We start from the raw sequence: 9,308 nt of genomic DNA on the forward strand, positions 1-9,308 counted from the left end.
ACATAGGTGGCCACACTCTCTCTCAGCTCACGGCTGGTCACAAATCCGGCCGGACAACCTCGACCAGGGCAGGGGTGTAGGTGCATCGTTCACGCTGTCGGCGGCGGCGAGGGAGGAGACCAACGGCTGCCCGCGCGTCCCGATCGGCGGCCGTGCCGTTCTCTCCGAGTGAGTGCCGGCTCGGGAGGTCCTCCGACCCCTTCTTCCTCCCTGCGGTATTGTGGCCAAGATGCGGCCTCCCGACGCCGTCTTTGCCACATGCCGACGACCCTCAGGTATATATTCCTTCGAAACCTGCCTTGCTCTACTGCCCCAGCTCCCTTCGTGTGGATCCTTTTCTACTTCCGTCCGCTGTTCCAAAGCCACCTAGACTTCTACTATTATTAGAAGTAAAGCTAGTTCATACAGTCGACTCAAAGCGTTGGTTCAAACAGGGAAGAAAGTGGGAAAGCTGTAGCATGAATCTAGGACTTGGTTCTAAGAGGAAACAGGGGAAAGTAGTAATATCTGTCACTGTTTAAATAACCGTATTTCGTATTTGCGCAAACAGGGATGTCTGTCTCCATATCGTTTCGGGATGTCTGTCTCCGTATCGTTTCTATCCGCGCAATCAAAAGCACACACCTCAGTTTTAGTACAACTGCGCAAAATGAGATGGCTATCCCTCGTTGCCGTCGTCTAACCTTCCGTCTTCAAGGTATCCCTACATTGGTAGTAACTAAGGTAGAATGACCAACGCAATCTAAAAGAAGCTGATTCGTACGTTTTACTTCCTGATTGCAGTGCAGGGACGAGCGAAAACAACTGCATCCTAGTCCGGAATGCACTTTCTACCAGTTCATCCATGGACCGAGGACTAGCTGGCACGGCTGCACGGCGGTTTTTTGGACAGGTGCGCGGACAAGAGGCATGGTGGTCTGCTTATTTCTACAAATAGCGGTGCTTAAATTTAGTGGAATGCACAAGCATTTCAGCTGGTCAGTACACTGCATGGTTCAGTTCAGCATTCCAGCTGAGACCACAATTATAATTGGTTATTCTGGAATGAGAGAACCTAACCCTGGATGGTGGCAACAAGAAAAAACCAGAGTGAACTCCAGGAAATTTAAGCCTGCCGGGAGGCCCTTTGCTCAGAGAAGCCTTGCTTGTTTTTTCCTGATTTGTAAACCTTCTCACAACTTTTTCTTTTGCTGTGAACTAGTATATGTTTGTTATGTTCTATGAATCATTGAGATGTATAAAATTGCTTAACTTATGCTTTTCAAGTTTTTTATGAAGACGAGTTTAATGTGAGTGTTCTACATGAGCGCTGGACTAGCGTGTGAACGTTTGGAATTTATTACATTGTGGCCTCAATTAACTGCATGAACCACTGTAACAAGATACATAGTTGCTTATATGTCAGACAGCAGATTGTTGATTGTTAGCTGGTCGATAGCCTAATGTTGAAGCGAGCTGAGCCAATGTGTCGTGTTTTGCACAACTGCTTACAAGTGGGGTAGCACCAACAGTGTTTACAAGTACTTATGTATACGTTGGCGCACGGTTCTCGAACGAGTGCTCTATTTCATCAAAACACACACTGCTCGTATGATAAACCGTGACAACTTATGTCTTACCATGCCATATTCATGAAAAAACTAGTGAGGACGCATCTGTTTCGGCAACAATTATGATGGTTCTCACATGATTCACGGGCACACAAAAGTAGCAGTAGTTCCCATAGACGGATTCAAACAGAGTACTAGCCCCAGAGGGGTCGATAACAGGCAAGGTTCGGATAATTAGACACAATCCAAACTACTATTAAACACTAGCTGGGGCAACTATTTCATGCCTCGATCTAATTTGGGCTGGACACAAGACGGACCTTGCCATGAACATCATCGAGGACGTCCCGCAGCAGCTCAATCCTGTGAACCTTCATGAAGACAACCTTGTGGCCTTGCCACTGATAAACTTGTTTGTGGAGGCATGCCACGTCATCTTCCTGCATAAGCTTGACAAGAACAGTATGCCTCACAAACGAAGGAGTAGCTTTGAACTTCTTGTGCTTCAGTACACCCTGGACAACACGCCTGACAACAGTGAGGCTGGAATACAACTCTTCATTGGTATAACCGCAAATGGCTTCCAGGATCCAACAGCCGAAGAACTCTATTTTCCCAGTGTGTATATTCAGGTCATCCGCCTCATAGCGAGTGACATGTACAACCACACAATCCTTGTCTGCATCAGGGCTCTAATTGAAATAGAAACAAATTCTGAATTACTTTTCAGTATAAGAAACACAAGCTATTTAAACCACACTATGTATAGCATGGCATCGAAGCTAATAAAATTTTGCATTATTAATCACCACATACTTCCTTTTCTAAAAAAATCACCACATACTTAGATGAAAAACCACAATCGAGATCGGCAAAGAAGGAAATCACCTTGGGCAGCTCAGCGGGGGGGACACATCCTCGAAGGGGGAAAACTGCTCCTGCAGTGCCACGGGGGCTGTAACCTCAAACGTGGCGTTGACCATCTCAGTAGTGGCCATGAGCGTATCTGGGGTCGGCTCGGTGGTTGCCTCCATCTTCTTGGAGCTCTCTGTCTCGTGGGGATCAGCCTCCCGCGTCTGCTCCAATATCGGCAGATCTTTGCCTGGTTCTCCTTGGTCCATCATGAAACTGACGAATACTAGGGGACCACTGAAAGGAAAACACAATCGCAATGACAATGAAACAAAAAAGAGAGTGAGGATCGGTTACTGCTTTGCAAAAGTTCTTTTTTTTTCTCTGAACAAAAATATACCAACATCACGGATCCGCTTACCTTCCCTTCGTTCAGAGAGAAGAACAGTGGCAGATGCGAGTGTTGCCTTTCTTGAAGACGGTGAGGGAGAAGGGGATTCAACGAAGAGTGAAATGATGGTTACTTCGTCCGTCAAACTTAGACTGCGGGGAGGTGGGGTTTTGTGATACGACGGCTCGTTACTACCGCGCTACGACCGGGGTGACTCTCCGCCTGCATACTGCCTTCTAATTTGGTGGATGGCATTTGGGCCCGCGCGCTGCATGGCCCGCATGTCGGTGAACAAAAGTATAACGGCATTCAGTAGAGGGAGACGTTTCAATGACCTAGGAGGAGCCAGAAGCGGTAGAGTGTCTCCACTGTACTAGTAGTAATTGTTTTTCTGGGTAGCTGTAGAGTGTCTCCACTGTACTAGTAGTAATTGTTTCTCTGGGCCCAAGACAAAACAGCCCATCCACACTAGTAAATAGTAAAATCAACTCAAAAGCCCATATATTTACTGAATGAGAGGCGCTACCCACACCCAGCACACCGCCCCCCCCCCCCCCAAAAAAAACCTGGGTGCTCTTCTTCCTCCTCGCTCCCACCCACCTCACGTCAGCTCGCTCCACTCGTACCCCCAAATTCCTCACCTCACTCCTACAGAAAACCCCAGCTCCCCTTCTTCCTCACTCCTACAGAAAACCCCCAGCTCCCCTTCTTCTTCGCTCGCGCTACAACTAGGCTCGTCATTCGTTACTCTGCTCAAATCCGTGAGCGGGACGCGACGCCCTCGAGGAAAATGGAGTCGGCTGACCCCAGCGCCAAGAAGATGAGGCTCCCGCCAGCGGCGACGCCTGTTGTAGATCCCGCACCCGGCAGCGCGGGGAGAAGCGGCGACCCCGCCCCCACCGGATCCCAGGAACCCGTAGAATCTCGGGTGGACCGCATCAGCGATCTCCCGGACGCCGTCCTTGGGGAGATCATCTCGCTTCTCCCCACCAAGGATTGGTGCCGCACCCAAGTCCTCTCAATTCGGTGGCACCCTCTATGGCGCGCCGTGCCCCTTAATCTCGACTGTTGTCAGCTATCTCTCTTCAATGATTTTGAAATCCCCAGAGCCATCATCTCCTCCCACCAGGGCTCCGTTCAAAGCCTCTGCATCCCGTCATGCTACCTGAGCAAGCATACCATGCCCTGCATGGTGGACGCCTGGCTGAAATCCCCTGAATTCACAGAACTACAGCTGCTTGAGTTCTACTATTCCCCTAGAAATCACATACCACATACCGAATGCCATGAACTTGTGCCCTCAGCACAGATGTCCATCTCGCAGTTTTCGTCCTCTCTCCACACCGCCACCTTTGCGCTGTGCTACCTACCAGACAATCTGGTACTAAACCTTCGACTCCCATTTCTCAAGAAACTTCCACTTGTGCGGGTTCGTATATCGAAGGCCTCATTGCACAGCATCATCCACTCCAGTTGCCCTGCGCTGGAGTGCTTGGTGCTTGTTTTCACAGTTAGAATCGGTTGTCTCCAAATAAAGTCGCCTAACCTTGTAAGAATTGGAATTTCTTTTGACGGAAGGCAGCTCGTCACCAAGATGCCCCTTCACTTCAAAGGTTGATCCTTGATTCTAGTTATTCACCGTTGCAAATAACCGTCCTCTCTGTGCCTAAACTGGAGACCTTCGGTGTAATACATGATTTCTGTGCTCATTTCAATATGGTGTTTGGCTCCACAGTTCTTCGGGTACTTTATATTATCATCTACACTTGTAACCATAAGCTGCATTTTAAATTTCTGTGCATAATTTATATATCATCTTGGAGTACACATTTTGTACTAATATTATGTTCTATGCTCAATGAAGAGTTTCTCCATGGATGGCTTATCAATGGTGCTGGATTCTGTCAAGATCTTATATATCCAAATGAATAATTTTGATCTGAACAAGATTATTGGCTTGCTGCAATGCTTTCCATGTCTAGAGAAGTTGTATATAAAGGTGATAATTTCACGCACATTGGAAGCCCGCATATAGTGTACTAGAATTAACCGTTCAGTTGTTCCTCTTTCGACACTCTTCTTTTAGACCTTAACTGTTTTCAATCTTCATATCTATTTAGGCAACAGGACGGGGTAAGAAAGTTATAACCATTCGGTGGATTCGTAAGCATCGGGATTTTCTCACTTCTCATGAGATTCGATTGAAGACAATAACGTTAGAACGATATGCAGCCAACCGTGCAAACACAAGATTTGTCACATTCTTCCTGCTGAATGCGAGGTTACTATTGTCCATCAGGCTTAAGTTTATCAGCAGCATGGTTTTGACGGATGGGTATGTCGAAGAGCAAAAAAAGGAGTTTCAGGTGGGCAAAAGAGCTTCTGAACGTGCCGGGCTTCTATTTACAACATATTGTGGTCATAATCCAGTAAATTTTACGACCCAGGATGTTCATTCTTTGGACCTGACCGATCCATTTGACTGTGACTGCCGAAAACAGTGCTGGAGTTAGATGTTGTTGCCCTTTTCAATCTGGTTTTTTTTGTAAACCTGATGAACAATTAACCCTCGTGCTTTTGTACAGTTTGTAAGCTGGAGTTAGATGTTCCTGCCCTTTTCAACTCGGCTGTGACTGTCATATTTTCTTTGAAACAAGGCAAATGGCTTGCCATTCGTTTAATTTAGAGTGAAATATTGTAACAAATCCCAACCAAGGGAAATAACAGCACTCTCGCTGGTTGCTTGAGCTCACTGTGCATTACAGAAGCCAAGTGATTAGCCCCCACCAGCACCCACAAACTTATTTCGAACTAGCACATCAAATGGGCTGTAAATTTTCATAGGAAAGGCTGCATGACCGTGACAGATTTGGATTCTGACATTTGGGACCCACGAGGAAATAGCCTATCCAAGGTGGTGTCGACTTACTAGCCAGTCAACAAACGATTCTGCCTACCAGCCGTTGGATTGACATCCAACATCTGTCGGTATCTTCTATCTCTTGTCTTCTTCTTCCTCCAGCCGCCCAAACCAAACCACCCCGTCGGCTCCGCCTGCTCCCGCCTCCCATGGCTGGCTGCGCCTCCGCCACCCTACCGTACGTACCTTCCAACGTTGGCCAGTCCCTCCCTCTATTCCCCCACAGGTCCTGTTATTCTCCGGCGACGTCAGCCCCAACACGCACCCACGCCCGAACCAGTCAACCCTCATACTCCCCTCCGCCTGTGACTGGACCGGCGCATCTTCAACGGCTCCTGTTCGTTCCGTTCGAGGCCTTGCCGTCGTCCTCCGCCTTGCGGCCTTGGTTCGCTCGCGTGTGCGGTGTGCCGCCCTCTTGCGGTGTCAACGTCGTCAACAACCAAGAGGAACAAGGAGATGACTGTACGTGGAGAGGATGACAGTAGGGACCCACCAGCGTCATGGCAGTACGCAAGCAAGTGCCTCTATAGTACAAGCCCAAAAATATGGTTCCTCCTAATGGTTGGAAATCTGGGGCTCACGCCATTGTCAATGTAGTCAATAAACGAGAGAATTACACTACGAGCGGCTGACACCAGGGACCCAGCAAGTCGCACAGTTTTTTTAAGGAACAAGCAGTTGTTATTTATACTAGTTTTAGCGACGAATCAGGGTAACAACGGGGCTGTGCGGGGGTTGTGGCCCGTCTAGCCAGGGTTTTATTTATGTTTACCACATCATGAGCCCAGTTGTGTTTTTTTCTTGCTGAAAATGGCTAGCCCAGTTCTATTTTTTTTAAGAAATACCCAAACAAGGCCTACTTGCTTTATCGGCCCTGCTGGGCTGCAAATCTTTCAAGACGAGGAGAGTTTCATTCGGTTTGCCCAGAAATGGGCTGTACATTTTTAAAACACATCAAACCGGGAATTAGTTTCAATTTTTTTTATTACAAGATCTTAAATTCCATTGATTTTTATGCGTGGACAATTATTTGGATTTTATATTTATATAAATTATTTTTCAAAATAGTTTGAATGTGAATCGATATTTCTGGATTAAAAACAGTTGACCGCACCGAAATATGCAAAATTTCGTATACTTTTTAACCGTGGCCACAATATGGGGTGTAATGCTAACAAAAAGAAGATGGGCTCCAAAAAAATTCTTAAGAATTGGGTTGTACATTTTTAGAAATAATGGCAGATGGGTTGTATGCTGTTGTCCACAGATTTGAGGCTGACTTGTGTGCCTACTACAGGTTGACGCATATGCTTTCATAAAAAAAAGGTTGACGCACACGCAGTGCCCTGTCAACTTAGTCAACACACGAGAGCAGTGACTGTTGGATGTCCATCCAACGGCTGTCGTGCTTCTTCAATCTCTACTCTTCATGCTCCAGCCGCTCAAACAAGCGCCGGCGGGACTGCCTGCTCCCTCCTCCCATGGCTGGCTATGCTGCCGCGCAGGCCTCACGGCCCCACCGTACTCCCATCGCTGGCCTAGCCATCCCTCTACTCACCCACACATGCTGTTATTCTCCGGCGACGGCAGACGAACCAGTAAACCCTCGTACTCCTCCGCGTGGGAAACAACTGCCGAGTATTCCCTGGCTCTGTGTCGTTCCCTTCCTAGGCCTCGTCGTCATCCACCGCCCTGGTGCTCTCGGCGCGGCCTGGTCAACATGGTCAATGAACGACATCCATCGGAAGTGGACTGTACGTGGAGAGGCTGAAAGCTGGGTCCACGGCCGCACGCAAGGAAATGCCTCCTTATTACGCACAAAATAATGATTCCTCCACCTGACAGCTAGGACCCACAGGAAGGGCCTCTGTATTTCATGAAAAAAACGTTCCCACCGCTGACAGGTCAGACCCACCAGCTATATCTTCGCACGCAAGGAAGTGCCTCCTTATTACGCCCAAAAAAATGAATAGCCCCCTGCTAGCTGGGACCCACCATATTGTTGGGCTAACTTGTGGGCCTACTAAGTTGACGAGGACGGAGGGCTTTGTCAACTTAGTCAATACTCCAGTGACCGTATGATGTCCATCCAACGGCCAAAGTGCTTCTTCAACCTCTGGTCTTCTTGCTCCAGCCGCCCAAAGCAGCGCCGGTCATGCCGCCTGCTCCTGCCTCCCGTGGCCGGCTGTGCTACCGCGGAGGCCTCACCGCCCCCATACTACTCCCACCATAGGCCAGGCCATCCCTCCACTCACCCACACCCCCTGTTATTCTGCGGCGACGGCAGCCTCACACCGCAGCCGAACCAATGAACGCTCGTACTCCTCTCCGCGTGGGCATCCACTGCCGCGTCTTGCTCGGCTCCGCGTCGTCCCCTTCCTAGGCCTCGCCGTCGTCCACCGCCGTGGTGCTCTCGGCGCGGCGTGGTCAATGTGGTCAACGACCGACTTCCATCGGAAGAGTACTGTACGTGGAGAGGCTGACAGCTGGGTCCACGGCAGCCGCAAGGAAGTGCCTCCTTATTACGCGAAAAATAATTATTCCTCCACCTGACAGGGGGGACCCACCGGACGGGCCACCAGTATTTTGCGAAAAAAATCATTTCCCCCTGACTGCTGGAACCCACCGGACGGGCCACCGTATTTCGCGAAAAAACGTTCCCCCCCCCCCCCCCGCAGTCAGCTCGGACCAACCGGAAGTGCCTCCTTATTACGCACAAAAAAATGAATACTCCCCCGGCTAGCTGGGACCCACCTTGGTGGGAGGCTGACTTGTGGGCCTATTCAGTTGACGGGGACGAAGGGCTTTGTCAACTTAGTCAATATGAACGATTCTAGCTCCAGTGACCGTACGAAGTCCATCCAACGGCCGTAGTGCTTCTTCAACCTCTGGTCTTCTTGCTCCAGCCACCCGAAGCAGCGCCGGTCGTGCCGCATGCTCCTGCCTCCCGTGGCCGGCTGTGCTGCCGCAGAGGCCTCACCGCCCCCTACTATTCCCACCGCTGGCCAGGCCCTGCGGCGACGGCAGCCTCACACCGCAGCCGAACCAGTGAACCCTCGTACTCCTCTCCGCGCGGGCTTCCACTGCCGCGTCTTCCCCGGCTTCGCGTCGTCCCCTTCCTAGGCCTCGCCGTCGTCCACCGCCGTGGTGCTCTCCGCGCGGCGTGGTCAACGTGGTCAAGGAACGACTTCCATCGGAAGAGTACTGTACGTGGAGAGGCTGACAGCTGGGTCCACGGCCACAGCCCAGTTTTTTTGTTATTTGCCAAGTAAGTCGCTTTGTCAGGCCTGTTGGGCTGCAAATCTTTCAAGACGAGGAGAGCTTTCATTCGGCTGGCCGAGAAAATGGCCCATCAGTAATGAGAAATGGGTTGTACATTTTTAAAACACATCAAACCAGCAATTAGTTTCAAATATCTTTTTTTTCATTTCAAGATTTTAAATTACATTAATTTTTATGCGTGGAGAATTTGTTGGATTTTATATTGATATACATTTATTTGTAAAATCAGTTTGAATGTGAGTCGAAATTTCGGGATTAAAAACAGTTCGGACCGCACCGAAATATGCAAAATTTCGTATAATTTTTTAACCGT

The sequence above is a fragment of the Aegilops tauschii genome, chromosome 5, assembly GCF_002575655.3.
Source record: "Aegilops tauschii subsp. strangulata cultivar AL8/78 chromosome 5, Aet v6.0, whole genome shotgun sequence".
NCBI lineage: Eukaryota > Viridiplantae > Streptophyta > Magnoliopsida > Poales > Poaceae > Aegilops > Aegilops tauschii.